The sequence below is a fragment of the Camelina sativa genome, chromosome 5 (genome assembly GCF_030686135.1).
Source record: "Camelina sativa cultivar CO46 ecotype springtype chromosome 5, ASM3068613v1".
Lineage (NCBI taxonomy): Eukaryota > Viridiplantae > Streptophyta > Magnoliopsida > Brassicales > Brassicaceae > Camelina > Camelina sativa.
In genome coordinates, this window is record NC_141884.1 from 33,924,969 (window position 1) to 33,938,677 (window position 13,709).

The 13,709-nt window shown below is 39.6% G+C and overlaps 1 pseudogene; it reads right to left on the reverse strand.

The window, feature by feature from the left end:
• Positions 1-691: 691 nt before the first annotated feature.
• Positions 692-792, reverse strand: LOC147944709 (small nucleolar RNA R71; annotated as a pseudogene).
• Positions 793-13,709: the final 12,917 nt, after the last annotated feature.

The following is a 13,709-nucleotide window of genomic DNA, read 5'->3' on the forward strand; positions in this document are numbered from 1 at the left end:
AAAGCAGCCAAATCTCTGAAGATGGTTAATCCGATCATTCTGATGTGTGATGAGGCTGGTGTTTTGAGGGATCAAGAGGCCCACTTGCGCAATGAGCAGGGCCAAAAGCTTGATGCAGAAGGAACATGATTGCTGAACCTGTTGTCAACGAGCACGCTATCGTGAACCAGCAAGCTGGTGTCGTTGATGATCCGAATCTTGGTGTCGATCGACACCAACCAGATGGCATCGATCGACACCCACCTGCTGCAGACGGACGTGGAGCTGCCAACCACGTACAGAACCCAGTTTGAAGACAGGAGCAGAACCGGGATCTGATTAGGACCATTGCTGACTACAACCGAGCTGATTTAGTGTATGAGAACCGGTCCGCTATTGCTCCTCCTCCATATCAGAGGAACGATTTTGAGTTGAAACCTGTGTACTTTCAACTAGTTGGGCAGAGACCTTTCTCTGCTTTCCCAATGAGAAGCCCTTAGACCATATTGAGGATTTTGAGGATCTGGTGACTAGCATCAAGGCTAATGGGGTGACTGAGGACTACATCTTCTGCAAACTCTTCCCTTACTCACTTGCAGGAGAGGCATCTCAGTGGTTGAAACAGCTGCCTGCTGGATCATTGACAAGTTGGCGTGATGTCAATGTGGCCTTCCTCAACTACTTCTATGATGATGCAATGTCAGATGAGTTGAGAATCAAACTGTCTTCTTTCAAGCAAAGACCAGATAAAGCTTTCAAAGCAGCTTGGGTGAGATTCAAGGCTTACCAAAGAGACTGTCCACACCATGGTTTCTCCAAGGTTCAACTACTAAGTATCTTCTTCAGAGGGTGTGACTGGGAGTATCAGTTGGCTTTAGATGCTGCAAGTCATGGGAATTTCAAGACAAGATTGCCAGTAGATGCTGAATTGTTGATTGAGAACTTAGCTGCTAGCAATAGTACTAAGAGAGCAGATGCTGAAAGGAAGAGATTAGATGGAGGATATGACTCAAACTAGTTAGCTTCTGTTAATGCTAAGCTGGATTCAGTGCATAGTCTCCTTGTGGGTAAGAAATCTGTTTATTTTGCTGCTGAGGTTGAGACATATGAGCCAGAACCTGATCAAGGAAATCATGAAGAAGAAGAGGTGAACTATATCTATGGGAATCAAGGACAACGGTTTGGAAATCAGCAAGGTAGCAGGCCTTACAGCGGAAACAGCCAGCGCAGTAACTTTCAGGGCAACTCTTCTGGTTTCACACCCAAACCTGAATATCAAAAGCAGCAACAAAACAGTGGATTCACAAGGACTTATGGCAACAATTCATATCAATCTCCACCTCCTAAGTCAGCTGAAACTAGTAAGATGGAAGCTATGCTTGAGCAGCTTTTGCAAGGTCAAGAGCAAATGATAGTGACTTTCAATGGGAAGCTGGATAATGTCTACACTGATCTTAATGGGAAGTTTGAAGCTTTGAACATCCATGTCAAGATGCTGGAAAGTCAGGTTGTGCAGACTGTTGGGTCTGTAAAAAGGCAAGAAGGTTATCTCCCTTCAAGAACTGAATCAAATCCTAAACATTTTTGCAATGCAGTGACTTTGAGAAGTGGCAAACAACTCCATCCTATACCCCAGAAGAATCAAACTGATGATCTACAGGAGTTGATTGATATAGACGATGAAGAGGATGTTTCTGCTGAGCCAGTATCGACCGACACACATGGGCATCGGTCGGCACCCAAATCATGCGAAGTTTCGGACAAAATCCCAGAACAAAGCATCGATCAACACCAACCAGGTGGCATCGATCGACGCCAACCACAGATAGAAACTCCGAATGTGAAATCTCCTGTTCCAGTTGCAGAAAGAGTCTACACACCTAAGGTTCCATTTCCCAAGAATCCAAGGAAGTCTAATAAAGACCTAGATGATGCTAAGTGCAAAGCCATGATGGATAAGCTTATTCTTGAGTTGCCTTTGGTTGATGCTGTTAAGACTTCTCCAATGCTTAGGAGATATGTCAAGAGGATGGTAATCAAGGATTTTAATGCTGAGCAAGGAGTTATGATGATATCAGCCCAAGTCAGTGCCATCATTCAGAACAAGATCCCAGAAAAACTTCCTGATCGAGGGAGTTTTGTTCTTGATTGCACTATCTTCACTGACAGATTTGCTAGATCTTTGTGTGATCTTGGTTCTAGTGTCAACCTCATGCCAAGATCAGTAGCACTCAGCCTGGGAATGACAGACTTCCAGCCTACTAAGCTCACTCTCATCTTTGCTGACCGGTCCGTTCGTATTCCAGATGGTGTTCTTGAAGATGTTCCAATTAAGATTGGTGAATGCTTGATACCTACTGATTTTGTGGTGTTAAAGTATGAGGAGGAACCCAAGGACCCTCTTATTCTGGAAAGATCATTTTTAGCCACTGCTGGAGCTATAATTGATCTCAATATTGGTGATTTACAAATGCGCTTTGACATGGAGAAGCTGGTTAAGAGGCCAACCATTGATGGCCAGACATTCTATGTAGACACATTGTCTAATCTGGCTGAAGAGATATTCCAGGAGCTGCATCCTGAGGATCCATTAGAGAGAGCATTGGTTTCTTCTGCTGAAGAAGCTGAGCATCTAGATGACATTGCTGCTGGGTATGTCAAACTGTTTGATGCTAATGAACAAGTGAAGAAGCTGGTTGCACAAGAGGAATTGGTTAGTACTTCTTCACAAGCTGCAAAGGTTTCTGATTGGAGTCTTGAAAAAGCTCCAAAGCTTGATCTCAAGCCACTTCCTGCAGGTTTAAGGTATGCATTTCTAGGTGAGAACTCTTCTTATCCTGTTATTGTTAGTGCTTCCTTAAACAATGCAGAGCTCACTTTATTGCTAAGCAAGCTGCGCAAGTTTCGTAAGGCTCTTGGCTATTCTCTTGATGATATTGCAGGAATCTCTCCAGACTTGTGTTTGCATAGAATTCATCTTGAGGAAGGAGCTAAGACATCTATTGAGCATCACAGGAGGCTGAATCCGAATTTGCAAGATGTTGTCCAGAAGGAGATCATGAAGCTGCTAAATGCTGGGATCATCTATCCAATATCTGACAGCAATTGGGTTAGTCCGGTACATGTTGTTCCTAAGAAGGATGGAGTCACAGTGGTAAAGAATGACAAGAATGAGCTGATCCCTACAAGGACAATTACTGGTCATAGAATGTGCATAGACTACAGGAAGCTGAATGCTGCAACAAGGAAAGATCACTTCCCACTTCCTTTCATTGACCAGATGTTGGAGAAGTTAGCTAATCATCCATACTACTGCTTTTTGGATGGTTACTCAGGCTTTTTCCAGATTCCTATTCATCCTGATGACCAAGAGAAGACCACTTTCACTTGTCCCTATGGTACCTTCGCATACCGCAGAATGCCTTTTGGTCTCTGTAATGCTCCTGCAACATTTCAGAGATGCATGATGTCAATCTTCACTGATATGATTGAAGATTATATGGACGTGTTCATAGATGATTTTTCAGTTTATGGATCTTCATTCAAAAGCTGTTTGGATAATCTCTGTAAGGTGCTAGCAAGGTGTGAAGAGAAGCATTTGGTGCTTAACTGGGAAAAATGTCATTTTATGGTTAGAGATGGCATAGTACTTGGCCACAGGGTTTCAGAAGCTGGAATAGAAGTTGACCGCGCTAAGATAGAGGTGATGACCAGTCTTCAACTACCAGAGAATGTGAAGGCAGTGAGGAGCTTTCTTGGACATGCAGGGTTCTATAGGCGTTTTATCAAAGACTTCAGCAAGATAGCAAGACCACTTTCTACTTTGTTGTGCAAAGATGTCAAGTTTGAATTCACTGATGAATGTCGCATAGCCTTTGAGAGGATTAAGCAGGAGCTTGTGAGTGCACCTATTGTTCAGCCACCAGATTGGGATATTCCTTTTGAAGTAATGTGTGATGCTAGTGACTTTGCAGTGGGAGCAGTGCTGGGACAAAGAAAATATAAGAAGTTTCATGTAATCTACTATGCAAGCAGGACACTTGATGAGGCACAAAGAAATTATGCAACAACAGAGAAAGAGTTGTTGGCTGTGATGTTTGCTTTTGAGAAGTTTAGATCTTATCTGGTTTGTTCAAAAGTCATTGTTCATACTGATCATGCTGCATTAAGGTACTTAATGCAGAAGAAGGATGCTAAGCCTAGACTTTTGAGATGGATTCTTCTTCTACAAGAGTTTGACATTGAAGTGAGGGATAAGAAGGGAATAGAGAATGGTGTTGTTGATCACTTATCCAGGATTAGGATTGATGATGATGTCCCAATTCGTGATTGTCTACCTGAAGAGCATGTTTATTTTGTTGATATTGGGTTTCGGACTGAAGAATCGAAGGTTTTGTCTTCGGATGCGTATGGTATCGATCTACACCAACTAGGTTGCATCGATCGACACCCTTTAAATCCCAAATCAGATTGGTCAAATGATGGAGATTTAGCTGCTGTGGCTAGCTCCAATCAACCCTGGTATGCTGATATTGCCAATTATCTTGCTGCAGAGGTGGAACCGGACAAATTCACAGGCTATCATAAGAAGAGGTTCTTGAGAGAGCTAATGAGATATTATTGGGATGAGCCTTATTTGTATAAGCATTGCAGTGATGGTGTTTACAGAAGATGTCTAGCTGAGACAGAAGTTCCTAATGTTCTTTTTCACTGTCATGGATCAGATTATGCTGGACACTTTGCTACTTTCAAGACAGTGTCTAAGGTTCTACAAGCTGGGTTTTGGTGGCCAACAATGTTCAAGGATGCTAATGAGTTTGTCTCTAGATGTGATGCTTGTCAGTGGAAAGGTCAGATTAGTAAGAGGCATGAGATGCCTCAAAACTTTATCCTTGAGGTTGAAGTTTTTGATTGCTGGGGCATTGACTTTATGGGACTATTCCCATCTTCTTACAAGAATCAATACATCTTAGTGGCTGTTGACTATGTCTCCAAGTGGGTTGAAGCAATTGCAAGTCCAACGAATGATTTTGCTGTGGTTCTTAAGCTGTTTAAGACCATTATCTTTCCGCGGTTTGGAGTTCCTAGAATTGTCATCCGTGATGGAGGTAAGCACTTTATCAATAAAGTGTTTGAGAAGCTACTGAAAAAGTATGGTGTTGAACATAGAGTGGCTAGTCAATATCATCCTCAGACCAGTGGACAAGTTGAGGTTTCCAATAGGCAGATTAAGGAGATTCTAGAGAAAACAGTGGGTGTTACAAGGAAAGATTGGGCTATGAAGCTTGATGATGCACTTTGGGCATATAGAACTGCTTATAAGTCACCACTTGGCACAACTCCTTTCCATCTGCTTTATGGGAAAGCCTGTCATCTACCAGTGGAGTTAGAGCACAAAGCAGCCTAGACAGTTAAGTTGATGAATTTTGATGCCAAGACAGCTTCAGAGAGAAGGTTAGTGCAGTTGAATGAGTTGGATGAGCTGAGATTTCATGCATTTGAGAATTCCAAGCTGTACAAGGAGAGGACCAAGGCTTATCATGATAAGAATATCATCTCCAGACAATTTGAGCCAAATGACCAGGTTCTCCTTTACAATTCCCGCTTGAAACTGTTTTCTGGAAAGCTGCGTTCCCGCTTGTCTGGTCCTTTTACTGTTCAAGAAGTCATACCATATGGAGCTATTGTGTTGTTGAACACCAAAGGAGAGAAATTCACTGTTAATGGCCAAAGGGTGAAACACTATTGGTCGAAAGCTGAGATACCAGACGGACACATTGTGCGTTTGGATGATGCACCCTCTGCCTAATGGGCTGCCAAGTCAAGCTAATGACTTAAAACAAGCGCTGAGTGGGAGGCAACCCACTGGTAGTATTTAATTATTTTTGAATTTTTGCTTTTAGGATTACTAACATATTGATTTTTGGTTTTGAGTTTTCATTGTTTAGGAAAAGTTTTGATTATCATTGATCAGAGCTAACATCGACCGATACCATGTAAATGGGCATCGGTCGACACTATTGTGGACAGAGACGAGAAAATTGGCCAATCGGGTTTGATTTTGATGGGTTTTACGCTTACTGGGCTTGGAAGACAATGGGCCGGGTCCGACAGAAGGAGAATCGATCGATGCTGCCTTGGATGGGCATCGGTCGATACCACTTAATCCCGAGAAAGGATGATTAAAATCGCGAGACTTCGTCTTCTTCCTCCATTCAACCCAAAATCGATTAAACCCTAGAATCCTCATAACTCTCTCGATACAGCTCCGTTTTGAGTGATTCAAAGCTCTAATCCACTCGATTTTCTCTCCTCTACCTGGATCTAGTGTCAATTTCGTGTTTTGGAGTGATGGAATCCAACAAGAGGACTCGAAAACACGACGGCGAAGCTTCCTCTTCAACTCGACGACCTCGTCAATCCGGCCGCTGTTCGCCTCCGCCAGCTCCGGCGAGCCTTCCCCAGCCTCCACGACGTTCGACGACGGTCCCCACCATCTTACCTGACCCCTCTCTTCCATCTCCCATTCCATCAAGGTTCCCATGGCCAAAAGAAGAAGGTCAACCAATTCCAACTGAGAGAGAATGGCCTAAACACAAGCTTCCTGAGCTTAGCAAGCCTGAATTTATCAATAGACCAGTGGGTGTTTGGGGAGATTATGAGACAATACTCTACAATGCATGGTTGGGAGTTGAGATTGAGCCTACAAGGTTTGTTGATCCTGTTATTCTTCATAGGTTAGGAATTCATGATGAGGTCTTGGCTTTGCTTGATAAAATGGATTTGGGAACTATCTGTACTAGACAGTATGATTTGTATCCGGATTTAGTGCGACAATTCATGGCATCTGTTAGGATCACTTATGAGAATGAGCAGGCACCAATGGCAAGAGACGGTCAATTGCATTTCTTCATTAACGGAATGCCTCATAGTATCACTTTTGCTCATATTTGTGATGTATTTCGTTGGACCCGTTTTTATTAGAAGGTTGCTTTGCCCAAGCACTATGAGGATCTCTCTCTTTTGTGGTCTTACATAGGACTTGGTGTGTACAATTCCAAGAAGATGCTTCAATCAGAGGTCCGCCATCCTGTACTCAGATATGTCCTTAGAGCTGTTGCTACCACTTTTCAGTGTAAGATGGAGCCTAACAAGATGAGAGCTGCAGAGTTTTACTTTTTGAGTTGTGGTGTTGGCAACATGATTCCTTCTATGTCTATTGGTGAGCGTCGTGATCCTATGAACCTTAACTTTGGAGCTGTTTTTGCACACTACTTGGTTGATCTGCAGACCAAGCCGTTTCTGGGTACTAGCGCTAAGAAAGAGGCTGTGGGGAGCCTTATTACTGCCATTCTTTAGTTCAAGAAAATTCCTACTGATGGTTATAGTGTTGTCACTAAGAGACAGCTTATGGATGAGCAGTATTTGAGGAGTGCACACTGGCTGAAACTGGGTTTGTTGTGGAGGTTTATTGATGACACAGGAGAGCACTTTGTTCGCCTTCCACGACCTGATCTTACCACCATTGGTAGTGATCATGAGCAGTTGCGTTTTCACCCTTCTGTTCATGATTACGTTGCTTTTGCTCCTTCTCGTCGCCATCGCACTCCGCAGACTACTATTGATGCTGCAGCTGCTCCTAACCCTGCTGGGGGTTTTGAGTTTGGTTCTTCTTCTGGGACCGCAACATTTGAGTTTCCAGAGCCACAGCAGGATCCCGCCACTATGGACCAGGGAGCTCATCAGACTTATGTGGTTTCTGCTTTGCGTGCCATCTGGAATGACATGGCTCGACTTTCCTAGTGTGGCTGCATTCGTCCTACCAGGCGTACTAGGCGCAGGTCCCCTTCGCCATCTTCACCATCTGCTGATCCTGTTTCTGATGAGGATGCTGAGGATGCTAACGATACTGATGATGGTGATGATGATGTTTCTGTTACATTCTAGCTTCTGATCATGGTTTTTCTTTATCTTTTTTCCTTTTTAGGATTGAGTCATTTTTATTTTTGCTTTGAGTCAGTTTGTGTTTGAAATTTGTTTGAACTTATGAACTATTTATCTATCATGTTGCTTTTAACTTGTTTTTGCGTTTGAGTGCTTCTTAACAGAATTAACATCAATGGATTGATCCAACTACACATGAACACAACTAACTGCAACTAACAAGGAGATTCGGCCAAATTCACCATTCGCCGAAAGCGTTGATCGATGCTGCCTTGAATGGGTAACCCGAGAATCTGTTCAATTTATCATTCAACTTTTCAACACAGTTTTTGTTTTTTGACTTTTCCCTTGCTTGATAACACTGGGGACAGTGTTGTTTAAGTCTGGGGGAGGTTAGTACTAACTACTTACTTGGTTTTTGTGTCTTGTGTAAAAACTGTATTTTTGTTTTTATTGAGTCAAATTTTTCAAACATTTCTGTTGAATTATGATCTCTAACTGATGGTTCTTGTTCTTTGGCTAACACTCTAATGATTCTTGACTAAGCTTGACCTCAGAACTGAAGTGTGGAAAGACTATGAGCTGTATCAACAATCCTGAAAGCCCTTATTCAAAGGATATCTAGTTCAACCAGTGCTGTCTCAACTTTTATCAGGATTTTAACCGGACTTAATCTCTTACTTTGGGGTTGGAAATCAGTGGACTAGACTTCTTCTTCAGGCCATACAAGACAGTGCAATTTTTCAAAGTATGTCTCCCCTCTCTCTTCCCTTCAGTGCTAAAAAAAAAGAAAAAAATCAGAAAAAAAAGAAAGAATAAAAGATGAGATGATTTTGATCGGTTTAGAGAGGTAGGTAAATTACGAGTGACCTCATTATTCTACTCTTGAGTCAAAATGATCACACAAAGCTTGGAAGCGAGGGGTAGGTAAATTACCGATGACCCCGGTATTCGCTTACACCTTTGCTAAAAAAAGAATAAGAAAAGAAGAAAATTGGAAGTGAGAAAAGGGAGAAGAAATGAGATGTAAGAAGAATGTCTTGGCTTGAAGGGAGTCCATATGCCACTGTTCGATACACCAAGGTAAGAACTCACCTGTACTTGCTTTAATTTATGTAATGAGATGGCAATGGTGAGACTAGAGATTCCAGAGGATTGTGGGATTTGAGTAAGGAATGTTGATGCTTTTTAATTGACAAAGTATATGAAGTAAGTTCTTGAGAGTCAAGGCGATGAAGAGTGCGAAGATCAGTTACCAGCAGTTGAGTGAATTCTATGTTGTCAAACCTCTTTCACAGTTCTAAGTTTCTGTTTTGCTTGAGGGCAAGCAAAGGCTAAGTCTGGGGGAGTTGATATATCATGGTTTTTAGGGTTTTTAACCATGATATAAGTGTGCTTTTTGAGTCTTTTGATTTGTTTCTAGGTTGTTTTTGAGTCTTTAAAGGTTATCTAGGATTTTGGCACGGATGGAGCAATATGGAACAATTTGGATCATTTTGGAGCATTTTACCGAAGGAAATCAAGTTGGAGTCGGATCAGAGTCAGAGCATCGATCGACACCACCTAAAAGGGCATCGATCGACACTCATGTTTACCCGACGAGAGAACAAGAAATTGGAAGTTTTACAAATTTGCCCGAAGTCTTCTATAATTGCAACATAAGCCCCTGGACGTGTTTTAGGATGTATATATATTGTTTTTGGGTTTTAGAAACCCTTAAGTTATCTTCTAGCAGTTTTTGAGAGAAAGGAATATTGAGAGCTTTTGGGAGAGATAGATCTGAATTCTTTGTAGAGAGAAGATTTCTTGAACTCCCTCTTTTACTTTTCAATATCTATTGCATGTTATTCAGAATTATGATTTGTTCTTTATTTAACATGTCTGATTAATTTGCTTGTTAGGTTTAGAGTTTTTCATAGGGTTTTTATGGTTTATTAGATCTGTGATTTTTAGGGTACTTAATCTTTTATGATCTTCATCCTTGGTTGTTCTTCACAATAATTCTTGATTGATCACCTAGAATTGTTATCTTAGGGAAATAAATTGATATGGGAATATAATTGTTTTCCTGATTAAACCATTGATGAACATAATTGTTTCTTACAAAGAGATTTGAATTAATAATTCTGTGAACTTATCTAAACCTGTTCTTAAAGCTGATTTTTAACTTGGAATTTTACAAAGAGATTTGGATTTTCTGGTTTTAAATTTAGATATTATTTGCAGTGAGAACTGATTTAATTTAACAAAAGTTTAGAGTTCTAGATCTGATCTTTATTGCTTGAACCTTAATTATTTATTTGATTTAATATTTCATAATTTCATGAGAAATTCCCTAGGCTTAACTCTTTTGATTTTCTGAATTTACAACACTTTCATTTAAATATTTGCATTGCTTTTATTTTAATTCAATTTAACTTGTTTAGCATAATTTACAAAACTCTATAATCTATTGTGTTTGATCTTGAGTCTCTGTGAATTCGACCCCTAAGTACTGCAGTGATCTCTTGTTTGAGAGAGTAGCTCTAGGGATTAATTTGAGCCTATCACTATGAGCTGTATCAACAATCCTGAAAACCCTTATTCAAAGGATATCTAGTTCAACCAACGTTGTCTCAACTTTTATCAGGATTTTAACCGGATTTAATCTCTTACTTTGGAGGTGGAAAACAGTGGACTAGACTTCTTCTTCAGGCCATACAAGACAGTGCAATTTTTCAAAGTATGTCTCTCCTCTCTCTTCCCTTCAGTGCTTAGAAAAAAAAAAGAGAATAAATGATGAGATGATTTTGATCAGTTTAGAGAGGTAGGTAAATTACCAATGACCTCATTATTCTACTCTTGAGTCAGATGATCACACAAAGCTTGGAAGTGAGGGGTAGGTAAATTACCGATGACCACGGTATTCGCTTACACCTTTGATTTTTGAATAAGAAAAGAAAAAAATTGGAAGTGAGAAAAGGGAGAGGAAAGGAGATGTAAGAAGAATGTCTTGGCCTGAAGAGAGTCCATATGCCACTGTTTGATACACCAAGGTAAGAACTCGCCTGTACTTGCTTTAATTTATGTAAAGAGATGACAATGGTGAGACTAGAGATTCCAGAGGATTGTGGGATTTGAGTAAGGAATGTTGATGCTTTTCAATTGACAAAGTATAAGAAGTAAGTTCTTGAGTCAGGTAAATGAAGAGTGTGAATAAAGAATCATCATGCAGTTGAGTGAGTTCCCTGTTTTCAAACCTCTTTCACAGGTCTAAGTTTCTGTTTTGCTTGAGGGCAAGCAAAGGCTAAGTCTGGGGGAGTTGATATATCATGGTTTTTACGGTTTATAACCATGATATAAGTGTGCTTTTTGAGTCTTATGATTTGTTTCTAGGTTTTTTTTGAGTCTTTACAGGTTATCTAGGAATTTGGCACGGATGGAGCAATGTGGAGCAATTTGGATCATTTGGGAGCATTTTACCGAAGGAAACCAACTTGGAGTCGGATCAGAGTGATGGTGTCGATCGACACCACTTAAATGGGCATCGACCGACACTCCTGCTTACCCGACGAAAGAACAAGATTTGGAAGTTTTACAAATTTGCCCAAAGTCTTCTCTAATTGCAACATAAGTCCCTGGACGTGTTTTAGGATGTATATATAGTATTTTTAGGTTTTTACAAATCATTAAGTTATTTTCTAGCAAGTTTTATTTTTCTGCAATCCTGTGAGATTTGGAGAGCTTTTGGGAGAGAGAGGGATCTGCTTTGTAGAGAAGAATTCTTGAACTCCTTCTTACTCTTTTTAATTTCAATTGCTTATTATTCAGAAAGATGTTTTGTTCTTAATTGATTATGTCTGAGTAGTTTGCTTGTTAGGTTTAGGGTTTTTCACAGGGATTTTATGAATTTTTAGATTTGTTTATTTAGGATTCAATATCTTTCTAGATCTTCATCATAGGTTGTTCTTCATTATTAATCCTTGATTGGCCATCTAGAATTAATAACCTAGGAAAATAAATTGATATGAGAATATAATTGATTTTCCTGATCAAACCTTTTCATGAGCAAAATTATTTTCTGCAAAAAGATTTGATTTAGTGATTTTGTGAACAATCTAAACTTGTTTTTAAAGCTGATTTATTACCTAAAATTTTGGAAAGAGATTTGGATTTTCTGGTTTTAAATTTAGATAATATTTGGAGTGAGAACTGATTTGTTTTACAAAAGTGTTTAGAGTTCTAGATCTGTTCTTAATTGCTTGAATCCTATTTATTTCCTGATTTAATAATCTGTAATTTCTTGAGAAATTCCCTAGGCCTAGCTTTTTGATCATCTGAATTTACACAGCTTTTATTTAATATTTTGAATTGTTTATTTTAAATTCAAATTATTCTGTTTAGCATAATCATAAAACTCTACAATTTATTGTGTAAGTCTTGAGTCTCCGTGGAATTCGACCCCTAAGTACTGCAGTGATCTCTTAATTTGAGAGAGTAGCTCTAGGGTTTAATTTGAGCATATCATTACCGTCTCTACAAATCACCACATGATCTTTTCCTGTGTTTTGTCCTCACTCGCACAGTTCCGACAGTCAATTCCCGGAAGGTCACCCGTCCTGAGACTACTCCAGCTCAAGCACGCTTAACTCTGAAGTTCTCTCAGAACCCTTGACCGAAAAGATAAATGCACTTTTTTGATATAAATGGCCAAATCAGTTCTTTTAAACCTCTCCGCAAGTCTCTGAAACCGGGGTGTCACATTATGGATCAAAACCCATACATTCTCTCAGACCCAAAACCAAAAATTATATGTTCCCGTCCCAAGCCTCACTCGAACCAGCAATCTCTACACTTTTGCCAGAGATCTTTAACGGTTGAGCTATTAACTCTTGGTCATTTAACAACATTTAAATTTGGATATTTCATGACCATTACGTAGGATGAAGACTATCATCACAACTATAAATTAACAACTTTTTCTATCCAACTTTTATCGAATCATTAGCTTTCTCTCTTCATTTTCCTTTGTAATTCAGCTCGGTCGAGTATCTTCCACAAAAAGACATTATCAGAACTATTAATGATTATAGTTGGGGAAACCATCAGAACGTGATCAATAGTATCCTATATCTATACCGTGCAATGAAAGTTTTGAAGTTTAGACAGGTCAAATCTGAAAAATGTGCATGGTTTGAGTTTTAACGTACGAAGTGAAGTGATCCAACCGTTTCATTTTTATATAAATGTCGAAAGTAAATGACACTCTTCACTCTACGCCTTAATACGTAGAGCGAAGTAATAAAAAGTACTTCTTCAATTTGATCAAATTAAAAAAGAAAAAAGTACTTCGTCGTATGTGCCGCTATACATACATCATACATGTGATAAAATAAAATAAATACAGAGGTAAAATTTCTAATTTCCTGCCGTGATTTGGTTTAGTATAATTCTTTCAAAAATAAGGTTGTGACTTGTGAGTTTTTCAAAATCTGTTCGATGACTTTAGTGCATGACAACACGATTAACCGATTTAAGACAAGACAAGAAAAGTAATGATACCAAATTTGTCGTACGTGCACATGGCTGTTCTGCTGCAATTTTTCTTATTTTGGGGACTCAATATATTCTTGTAATGCTTTGAGTTCGATGATTAGTAGTACTAAGTACATACTAGTATTAATGATTATGGTTATGATGGTACTCATCATTACTGTTGTATTAATTGATTGGCATGGGAATAGCCAAATGCTTTGAAGTTTGAATAGTCCATGTGATGAAACTCCCTTGCTTGGGCTGCGTTATCT